This window comes from Pseudophryne corroboree, chromosome 8 (genome assembly GCF_028390025.1).
Source record: "Pseudophryne corroboree isolate aPseCor3 chromosome 8, aPseCor3.hap2, whole genome shotgun sequence".
In the NCBI taxonomy this organism is placed as follows: domain Eukaryota; kingdom Metazoa; phylum Chordata; class Amphibia; order Anura; family Myobatrachidae; genus Pseudophryne; species Pseudophryne corroboree.
This window is the reverse complement of record NC_086451.1, coordinates 14,885,109-14,897,539: the sequence shown is the minus strand read 5'-3', so window position 1 is coordinate 14,897,539 and position 12,431 is coordinate 14,885,109.

Genomic DNA, 12,431 nt, shown 5'->3' with positions numbered 1-12,431 from the left:
TGTCAGAGCTCTGCACCTATATGCCGTCTGTCAGTGCTCTGCACCTATATGCCGTCTGTCAGTGCTCTGCACCTATATGCCGTGTCCATCAGAGCTCTGCACCTATATGCCGTGTCCGTCAGAGCTCTGCACCTATATGCCGTGTCCCTCAGAGCTCTGCACCTATATGCCGTGTCTATCAGAGCTCTGCACCTATATGCCGTGTCTATCAGAGCTCTGCACCTATATACCGTCTCTGTCAGAGCTCTGCATCTATATGCCGTGTCTATCAGAGCTCTGCACCTATATGCAGTGTCTGAGAGCTCTGCACCTATATGCCCTGTCTGTCAGAGCTCTGCACCTATATGCCGTCTTTGTCAGAGCTCTGCACCTATATGCCGTCTCTGTCAGAGCTCTGCACCTATATGCCGTCTCTGTCAGAGCTCTGCACCTATATGCCGTCTCTGTCAGAGCTCTGCACCTATATGCCGTGTCTGTCAGAGCTCTGCACCTATATGCCGTGTCCGTCAGAGCTCTGCACCTATATGCCGTGTCCGTCAGTGCTCTGCACCTATATGCCGTCTGTCAGTGCTCTGCACCTATATGCCGTCTGTCAGTGCTCTGCACCTATATGCCGTGTCTGTCAGAGCTCTGCACCTATATGCCGTGTCCGTCAGAGCTCTGCACCTATATGCCGTCTCTGTCAGAGCTCTGCACCTATATGCCATGTCTGTCAGAGCTCTGCACCTATATGCCATGTCTGTCAGAGCTCTGCACCTATATGCCATGTCTGTCAGAGCTCTGCACCTAGATGCCGTCTCTGTCAGAGCTCTGCACCTAGATGCCGACTCTGTCAGAGCTCTGCACCTAGATGCCGACTCTGTCAGAGCTCTGCACCTAGATGCCGACTCTGTCAGAGCTCTGAGCTTTTATACTGTTTAGAATAGAGCTGTGCACTGCATCCGTTTAAATAGTCGACAATCATTAGGTCGACCACTAATGGTCGACATGAACGACACATGAAAATGGTCAACACAGGGAAAAGTCAACAGGGCTTTATTTATTTTTTTAATTAGATTTTTTAATTTTTCATACTTTACCATCCACGTGGACTACGATTGGGAATAGTAACCTCTGCCGAGCGCAGCGGTAGAAATGGGAGGCACCTTGCCTGCAGCATGGCGAGCGAGGGGACGCGGTGCACTAATTGTGGTTCCTAGTCACGTTACGGAAAAAATTACACCAAAAACAGTTAAAAAATCCATCTTGACCTTTTCATGTGTCGACCATGTCAATGTCAACCAATAGTGGTCGACCTTAACATGGTCGACCATTCATACCGAAACCGCTCTGCACTTATATACCGCGTCTAAGGGATGCAGTTAATTTGCCAGCTGTCCGGATTCCGGCAGTCAGGGTAAAGATGCCAGATTCCCAACCGCTGACAATGCCAAAAGCCGGAATGCCGGCTAACAGGGGCTATTCCCACTCATGGGTATCCACAACATCCATAACGTGGGAATAGAACCTGTGGCGAGACACCAAGCCCGCAAGGGGAGTCTCTGTGCTCGCCACGCTGCCGGCATACTGCCAGTCTGGATGTCGTTGTCTGTATACTGCCGGCCGGCGGTATATCACACCGAACCCATGTCTAACAAAGCTCTTCATCTATATACTGTATATAACAGAGCTCTACACCTGTATACTGTGTCTAACAGCTCTGCATCTACATACTGTATATAACAGAGCTCTGCATCTATATACTGTATATAACAGAGCTCTACACCTGTATACTGTGTCTAACAGCTCTGCATCTATATACTGTATATAACAGAGCTCTTGTCAGGTCCGGGTGTTTTTGTGAATCCGTTAACCCGGGACCAACCACAGGTGTAGGTGCTGGGGTATGAAGAAAGCAGGGAGGACGAATAAAGTTCCATTCCATATATTTATTGAAATTAACAATTCCAGTAAAGAGTTAAATGACAAGTTGTTAATCATCATATCATACTGAAGTATTGCAGGAATGGCAGAAATAATATGCAGGATAAATCTCAAAGACAAATAAAAGAAATGTTCATGGTACTGTATATAAAACAAGCTGAAGAATAAATGTTGAATTGTCCAAATATAAACAAGCTTTGATGCTGAACTGCAGAATGTGATTAACTGGATAATGCAGACATGAAGAAATAACTGTAAGGATTTGCAATGGAGTTTTGAGAGTTAACTGAAAGACTGTGAAGAATTATCCTTGTTATGACAACATAGCAAATATAAAGTACTGAATAGGGTTACTTGCGGGTTCCGGAGATCACTGTGAAACTGTAGTAGATGACAAGGTGATGAATGGGTTAAATGCAGAGTTGAACAAACGAACAGCTGAGGGAAATGGAATCCTCCAAACTTTGAATGGTAGGCCGACAAGGTAACCTCATGCAAGACTCTGGGAATTCAACTGTTTCCAGTAGGTGAGCAATTAACTGACATCACAGCGGGGAGCCGGTGGATCTTTCAGCAGTGAAGGCTGCAGACGGACCTCTGGGAACGGAGGCGATATCTGGACCACGGGAATCACACAGGAATGCATGGAGAGAGCTCAGAGCTAGAGCACAGCGTTGATACAACAAAGCACTGGCCCAGAGTAACATAATCCCAGCCTACTTAAAGGCAGCACAAGCACGGGATTGGCTTACACCTGCCCACAGGTGTTTTCACAAGTGCTCTGTATTACCTATTTGGTCTCCAACATGGCCACCTCCTATACAGCAGACACACCGCAGTGCCTTAGGCCATTTGGTCCCCGCACTCACAGTTCCCAGATTCTGCATTACCTGTGCCACCGATCACGCCGCGTCCCCACACGGGCGCACAGCACCGCGAGCAACCGCACTGGAAACGGATGAACCCCAGAACCCGCAAAGGTAAGAGACCGGTTCGTGACAGTACCCCCTCTTCTACGGGTGGTCTCCGAACACCTTTGAACCTTATCAGGATTTTTGGAGAAGTATTTCTGTACCAGTCTTGGAGCATAAACATCTTCAGAGAAAACCCAGGATCTCTCCTCCGGACCGTAACCCTTCCAGTCGACCAGAAACTGTAAACGTCCATATCGGGAACGTGAGTCCACAATCTCTTTAACTTCAAATTCCTCATTCTGCAAAGAGTGAACTTTAGGAGATTTGGACTGGGTAGTACGGAACTTATTGAGAATCAAAGGCTTCAGTAAAGATGTATGAAAGGCGTTAGGAATTCTCAAAGACGGTGGCAAATTGACTTTGTATGACACAGGGTTGAGTACTTTTACAATGGGAAATGGACCAATAAACTTGGGAGCACATTTCTTAGAAGGAACTTTGAACCTGAGATTGCGCGTAGAAATCCAAACTTGGTCTCCCACCTTGTAATTCGGTACAGCTTTACGTTTTCTATCTGCAAAAGATTTATAACGAGCGGAAGTTTTGACCAACGACTTACGCACACAACTCCAGATTCTGGATAGACGTTGAAGCTCTTGATCTGCTGCTGGAACCTCTAGGGCTGGCAATGGATGGAACTCTGGCACACGAGGATGAAAGCCGAAGTTAATATAAAAGGGCGTAGATTCTGAAGACGAATGGAAGAGATTATTATGAGCAAATTCTGCCAATGGAAGGTAGTCAACCCAGTCATCCTGTGAGGACGATATATATAGCCGGAGAAATGTTTCAAGGTCTTGGTTTACTCTCTCAGTTTGTCCATCTGTCTGAGGATGATATGCAGAAGAAAAGTTCAACTTGACATTTAAAGATGAACAAAGCGACCTCCAAAACTTGGCCACAAACTGTGTTCCCCGATCAGAGATGATCTCTCGAGGAAGGCCATGTAACTTGAAGATTTCAGAGATGAACAATCTGGCTAATAAAGGGGCTGATGGTAACCCAGTTAATGGAATGAAATGTGCCATTTTCGAAAATCGATCCACTATCACCCAAATGGTATTTCGCCCTTTTGATGAAGGTAGATCGGTCACGAAATCCATTCAGATATGAGTCCATGGTTGTTTGGGTATGGATAATGGATGTAATAAACCTGGTGGAGAACTTCTTGGACTCTTATGTTGGGCACATTTAGGACATGCTGCAATAAACTCTTGGACATCGGCTTTGAGACGTGGCCACCAATAAGACTGTTGAATAAACTTGAGAGTCTTTAGAACCCCAGGATGACCCATGAAGGAAGAGGAGTGAGCCCAGGTAAGCAGCCGTTTTCGAAGATTTGTGGCGACAAAGGTCTTGCCAGGCGGAGGAACTGGAGAGGTTCGAGTCATTAAAAAGGACGTAGGATTTACAATGGCTTGATTCGTGGTAGCATCATTTAATTCAGAAGAAGCAAAGGACCGGGAAAGGGCATCTGCCTTTTTGTTCTGAGACCCTGGACGATAGGTGAGCTTGAAATCAAATCGTGTGAAGAAAAGCGCCCATCGAGCTTGTCGTGGATTCAAACACTGAGCTGACTGCAGATATAGAAGATTCTTATGATCAGTATATACTGTAATGCGATGTTGTGCTCCTTCTAGAAGGTATCTCCACTCCTCAAATGCCAACTTGATGGCAAGTAATTCTTGCTCACCGATTGCATAATTACGTTCGGCCGGGAGGAACTTACGGGAGAAATATCCGCAGGGATGGACCTTTTTATCTTCAAAGACTTGTGATAACACAGCTCCTACTGCTTCTGTAGATGTATCCACCTCTAGTAGAAAGGGACGATTCAAATCAGGCTGTCGAAGAATGGGGGCTGACACAAAGGCTTGCTTTAAATCAGAGAAGGCTTTGATTGCTTCTGAAGACCAGTTCGTAGGATTTGCTCCCTTGCGAGTTAGGGCTGTGATGGGAGCAGCTAACGTAGAATAATTCTTAATGAATCTCCTATAGAAATTAGCAAAGCCGAGAAATCGCTGAATCCCCTTGAGAGTTGTAGGAGTGGACCAATCTCGGATAGCTTGTACCTTACCGGGATCCATACATAGCTCTGATCCAGAAATGATGTAACCAAGGAACGGTATGGAAGATACTTCAAAAGTGCACTTCTCTAACTTACAATAAAGTTGATTTTTCCTCAGACGTGTCAGTACCTCTTTAACTTGGTGACGGTGAGACTTTATATCCCTAGAGAATATTAGGATATCATCCAGGTACACTACTAGACACTTGTAGAGAAGATCACGAAAAAGTTCATTCACATAGCTTTGAAAAACTGCAGGTGCATTACAAAGACCAAAAGGCATTACAAGGTATTCGTAATGCCCATCCCGGGTATTAAAAGCAGTCTTCCACTCGTCCCCTGCTCGGATGCGGATTAAATTGTAGGCCCCTCGGAGATCCAGTTTTGTAAACACAGTAGCTCCTTTTACCCGGTCAAATAATTCTGGAATTAAGGGTAATGGATACTTGTTTTTCACAGTGATCTCATTGAGTCCACGGTAATCTATGCATGGTCGTAACCCACCGTCCTTCTTCTTAACGAAAAAGAATCCGGCTCCTGCAGGTGAAGAAGATGGTCTGATAAATCCTTTGGTTAGATTTTCCTGTATATAAATCAGACATAGCTTGCGTCTCTGGGATGGATAGCGGATAAATTTGTCCCCTAGGAGGTGTTTTACCTGGAACCAGGACAATTGGGCAGTCCCATTCGCGATGAGGAGGTAGAGAGTCTGCTGCTTGTTTACTGAAAACATCCGCAAAGGATTGATACACCGGAGGTAGGTCGGGAAGGCTAATTGACCGGAGAGGTACAATTGAGGCTAAACAGTCCTTGGTACAAGATTTACCCCATGAAAGGACTTCCATGGTTTGCCAATTAAGTTGAGGATTATGTTTCTGCAGCCAAGGTAAACCAAGTATCACATCTTGAGAGGCTTTGGGAATCACGTAGAAGGAGAGGTATTCGGAATGGAGCACACCAACTTTCATTTTGAGACATACGGTTCGATGAGTAATTATACCATCTGGAATTCGACTTCCATCCACTGCTGTAACGGCAACTGCTGCTTCCAGAGGCATGGTTTGAACTTTAGACCGTATGACAAAGGCTGAGGAGATGAAGTTCTCGGCTGCCCCGGAATCTAGGAGAGCTGAAACTTTCACTGTAGAACTTGGAACTTCTAATTGAATAGACAAGGTCGGCTCTTTCCCAGAACGTGATTCTAAAGTAATTCCTAGCTTAACCTCCCTTGAATAAGCTAGGACCGAGAGTTTTCCAGGCCGGAGTTTGCAGGATTTAACCAAATGTTCGGAGGACCCACAGTACATGCAGAGGTTACCCTGTCGACGACGAAGTCGTTCTTCCTCTGTGAGGCGAGAGCGCCCAATCTGCATAGGTTCTTCTGTTGTTACCGGCGACTGTGATGAAGAATCTTGTCGAGGCCTAGGATGATAACGTGGACTGGATCGCTCTGTCCTGGATTTCTCTAAACATCGCTCTCTGTAGCGTAGGTCAAGCTTGTTACAGAGAGAAATCAATTCATCCAGTTTAGTAGGCACATCCCGGATGGTTAAATCATCCTTGATTTTCTCTGAAAGTCCATTCCAAAACGCGGCGATCACGGCCTCCTCATTCCAATTTAACTCTGAAGACAACGTGCGAAACTGAATAATATATTGACTGACAGGACGTAAACCTTGACGTAGACGGAGAATCTCCAAAGATGCTGAGGTGGTTCTGCCTGGTTCGTCAAAGATTCTCCGGAAGGATGATACGAACTCCTTGTAATTAGAGAGGATAGGATCACCTCTTTCCCATAATGGTGATGCCCACTCCAGAGCCTGACCGGAGAGGAGGGCAATAATATATGCAACCTTAGCACGAGCTGATGGGAAACTGGCGGACAACAGTTCGAACTGGATCTCGCATTGATTCAGGAATCCTCTGCAAAGTTTTGGAGTTCCGTCAAACTTACTCGGAGAGGGTAACTGCAAGCGGGACGTAGGCAACGTCACAGGAGAAACTGTAGTGGTAACTGGGACAACCGGAGTTGGAATCTGGACTTGAGACATTTTAATAGCCGTATGAAGAGTCTCTAAACGGTCTGCCATAGTTTGCATAAACTGCACTATTTGTGTCTGTATAGACTCCTGGTTTTCCAGACGGGAAAGGATATCTGACGTAGCACCGCCTCCTGCGAATTGGTCACTTGACGGATCCATGTGGCCAGTGCTTACTGTCAGGTCCGGGTGTTTTTGTGAATCCGTTAACCCGGGACCAACCACAGGTGTAGGTGCTGGGGTATGAAGAAAGCAGGGAGGACGAATAAAGTTCCATTCCATATATTTATTGAAATTAACAATTCCAGTAAAGAGTTAAATGACAAGTTGTTAATCATCATATCATACTGAAGTATTGCAGGAATGGCAGAAATAATATGCAGGATAAATCTCAAAGACAAATAAAAGAAATGTTCATGGTACTGTATATAAAACAAGCTGATGAATAAATGTTGAATTGTCCAAATATAAACAAGCTTTGATGCTGAACTGCAGAATGTGATTAACTGGATAATGCAGACATGAAGAAATAACTGTAAGGATTTGCAATGGAGTTTTGAGAGTTAACTGAGAGACTGAAGAACTATCCTTGTTATGACAACATAGCAAATATAAAGTACTGAATAGGGTTACTTGAGGGTTCCGGAGATCACTGTGAAACTGTAGTAGATGACAAGGTGATGAATGGGTTAAATGCAGAGTTGAACAAACGAACAGCTGAGGGAAATGGAATCCTCCAAACTTTGAATGGTAGGCCGACAAGGTAACCTCATGCAAGACTCTGGGAATTCAACTGTTCCCAGTAGGTGAGCAATTAACTGACAGCACAGCGGAGAGCCGGTGGATCTTTCAGCAGTGAAGGCTGCAGACGGACCTCTGGGAACGGAGGCGATATCTGGACCACGGGAATCACACAGGAATGCACGGAGAGAGCTCAGAGCTAGAGCACAGCGTTGATACAACAAAGCACTGGCCCAGAGTAACATAATCCCAGCCTACTTAAAGGCAGCACAAGCACGGGATTGGCTTACACCTGCCCACAGGTGTTTTCACAAGTGCTCTGTATTACCTATTTGGTCTCCAACATGGCCACCTCCTATACAGCAGACACACCGCAGTGCCTTAGGCCATTTGGTCCCCGCACTCACAGTTCCCAGATTCTGAATTACCTGTGCCACCGATCACGCCGCGTCCCCACACGGGCGCACAGCACCGCGAGCAACCGCACTGGAAACGGATGAACCCCAGAACCCGCAAAGGTAAGAGACCGGTTCGTGACAGCTCTGCATCTATATACTGTATATAACAGAGCTCTGCATCTATATACTGTATATAACAGAGCTCTACACCTGTATACTGTGTCTAACAGCTCTGCATCTACATACTGTATATAACAGAGCTCTGCATCTATATACTGTATATAACAGAGCTCTGCATCTATATACTGTATATAACAGAGCTCTACACCTGTATACTGTCAAACAGCTCTGCATCTATATACTGTATATAACAGAGCTCTGCATCTATATACTGTATATAACAGAGCTCTACACCTGTATACTGTGTCTAACAGCTCTGCATCTACATACTGTATATAACAGAGCTCTACACCTGTATACTGTCAAACAGCTCTGCATCTATATACTGTATATAACAGAGCACTACACCTGTATACTGTGTCTAACAGCTCTGCATCTATATACTGTATATAACAGAGCTCTACACCTGTATACCATCTCTATCAGAGCTCTGTGTCTATATACTGTGTATAACAGAGCTCGGCATCTATATACTGTATATAACAGAGCTCTACACCTGTATACCATCTCTATCAGAGCTCAGCATCTATATACTGTATATATAACAGAGCTCTACACCTGTATACCATCTCTATCAGAGCTCAGCATCTATATACTGTATATAACAGAGCTCTACACCTGTATACCATCTCTATCAGAGCTCAGCATCTATATACTGTATATAACAGAGCTCTGCACCTGTATACCATCTCCATCAGAGCTCAGCATCTATATACTGTATATAACAGAGCTCTACACCTGTATACCATCTCTATCAGAGCTCGGTGTCTATATACTGTGTATAACAGAGCTCGGCGTCTATATACTGTATATAACAGAGCTCGGCGTCTATATGCTGTGTATAATAGAGCTCTACACCTGTATACTGTGTCTAACAGCTCTGCATCTATATACTGTATATAAAATAGCTCTACACCTGTATACCATCTCTGTCAGAGCTCAGCCTCTATATACTGTATATAACAGAGCTCAGCGTCTGTCTATATATATATATATATATATATATATATATATATAGAGTCATCACTCATATACTGTGTCTGCTGATAACACTGTGTGACGAGGTCTCCTCCCACCATCACGCATGGTGTGCCAAACCACAGAGACAGAGCAGACAACCCTCATGGGTGAAGCGGGGAGGTTCCACTTCCAGAGACACTCCTAGATCCCCACTATGGTGGAGTAATCATCTGTAGCAGCTGCCGGAAGGTGGGTAGAGTACGGCAGCTGCTTGTTAATAGGGTAGGAAACACAGGAAGACATTTACTGCTGAGCATCTGCGTCTGACGTGTGTGTGACTCTTAATCAGGCCCCTATATCTGCTTTGATGGTTGTTGTAACCACGCACGTACAGCCTGCACCCAATACTCCGTAACTCTGATGAGTGCACTTACCTGCAGGATCTACCGTATAATTATACATTACTAACATCCTGTAATACGCCCTTCTGCTGAGAGTGACTCGTGTGTGTACTGATGTGCAGTCTGGACGCATCTGATGATCTTTTCATGTACATACAGTTCATTATATTTAACAAAAAATGCCTGCGTATAGTAGGACTACCGGTCTTGTAATGCCCTGGTGTCTGTAAGTAGGAAACTGCCATCTTACCATATGTAGCGTTCATTATCCTCCCATAGCCACAGCAGCTGCCATCTTTCATCTCACACAGATAAAACAGCGTCGCATCTTGGTTACAGAACGGCGGAGGGAGACGTGGTAAGTAAGCTAGCATAATATATAGGCTGATTATTATCTATAAGTACTATAAAGCTCATATATACAACACTTGGATAGCCTGCATTTTGCAGCCTTAAGGTCCCCCATACACTTCTCCGATATGGCCAATTTTCGACGGATCGGGCAGAGAAATCGGGTGAAAAGTGGCCACATCGGATGTTTTTGACATCCGATGTGCCTCGGGGCTGAGTCGGATGTGCTGCACATAGGATAATTCGGAATCGCAGCCATCAGGTGCACATCGCAAGTAGTTTATAAGCACCCGCGATATATTGCATACAAATTCTTGGATTTCTTCACTTCTGTGGCTTCTCTCTGGACCCTCCCACTCACCGGCAGCGATAAATCGCATGTAAAAATGGCACATCAGGTACCAAATCGGATGGAAGCACTCCCGGGGGAATTCAAGGGAAATCAGATCCGACTTGTGCCTCCGACAAGTCGCAGTAATGTATGGGGGGCCTTTAGAAATCAAACATGATCCCATTACAGCATGGGTCTTCAACCTGTGTCCCTCCAGCTGTTGTGAAACTACACATCCCAGCATGCCCTGACACAGTTTTGCTATTAAGGTATGCTAAAACTGAGGCAGGGCATGCTGGGATGTGTAGTTCCACAGCAGCTGGAGGGCCACAGGTTGAAGACCCATGCATTACAGTCTAGAGCACAGGTTCTCAAACTCGATCCTCAGGACCCCACACAGTGCATGTTTTGCAGGTCTCCTCACAGAATCACAAGTGAAATAATTAGCTCTACCTGTGGACCTTTTAAAATGTGTCTGTGAGTAATTAATACACCTGAGCACCTGCTGGGTTACCTGCAAAACATGCACTGTGTGGGGTCCTGAGGACCGAGTTTGAGAACCCCTGGTCTAGAGCCTACACCAAGGGGGTCATTCCGAGTTGTTCGCTCGTTGCCAATTTTCGCAACGGAGCGATTAAGGCAAAAATGCGCATGCACATGGTACGCAGTGCGCATGCGTTAAGTATTTTAGCACAAAACTTAGTAGATTTACTCACGTCCGAAGGAAAACTTTTCATTGTTGAAGTGATCGGAGTGCGATTGACAGGAAGTGGGTGTTTCTGGGCGGAAATTTACAGTTTTCTGGGAAAAACGCAGGCGTGCCAGGAAAAAACGCGGCCGTGTCTGGAGAAACGGGGGAGTGGCTGGCCGAACGCAGGGCGTGTTTGCGACGTCAAACCAGGAACGAAACGGCCTGAGCTGATCGCAATCTGTGAGTAGGTCTGGAGCTACTCAGAAACTGCTAAGAATTTTCTATTCGCAATTCTGCTATGCTAAGATACACTCCCAGAGGGCGGCGGCCTAGCGTGTGCAATGCTGCTAAAATCTGCTAGCGAGCGAACAACTCAGAATGACCGCCCAAGCGTGCAATCACCAAACCTCTGCATGTGATAATGTAACAACAAATAACTAATGTGAACCTGATATGCAGTAATTCTTTCAGAAGTAAGGGGGTCATTCTGAGTTGATCACTCGCTAGCAACTTTTTGCAGCGCTGCGATCAGGTTAAATATCGGCAAAACTGCGCATGCACCGCAATGCGTAGGTTCGTCGTACGGGTACAAAAAGGATCGGTGCTGGGCGATGGATTTAACGAAGAATCCATTTGCACGGCCAATCGCAAGGCGATTGACAAAAAGAGGGCGTTTGTGGGTGTCAACTGACCGTGTTTCTGGGAGTGTTTGGAAAAACGCAGGCGTGTCCAAGTGTTTGCAGGGTGGGTGTCTGACGTCAATTCCGGGACCAAAAAGTCTGAAGTGATCGTAGCGGCTGAGTAAGTCCAGAGCTACTCAGAAACTGCAAAAAACGTTTTTGTGCCGTCGGCTGCAAAAGCATTCGCACACTTGCAAAGCGAAAATACACTCTCCTGTGGGTGGCGACTACCTGATCGCAGCGCTGCAAAAAGTTGCTAGCGAGCGATCAACTCGGAATGACCCTCTAAGGCCGGGTACACACTTGCACAATATCAGCACGAGCAACAAATTGTGCACTGTATATGCCGGATTGCACGCTCCCGCGTGTCGCGCACGATATCGTCTGGTTGGCTATGCTGCACGGCCAATCAGAATTATAGTGTTCATTCTAGCACCCTGCACCTATCACAATCCATGCAGTTCCTCTTTCTTGTCTGGGGGTGTCACTGTCTGCTCTGGTGCCTCTAGCACACTCTGGTCTGTATCTCAGTGCTGAGATAGACTAGAGCGTTCTAGAAGCACCAGAGCAGACAGCGACACCCCAGGCAGGAAAGAGGAACTGCACAGGTTGTGACAGATGCAGGGTGCTAGAATGAACACTATGGGGGGTATTCAATTGTTTTAAGTCAGTTGGGTGTCTATTTTTTTCCCTA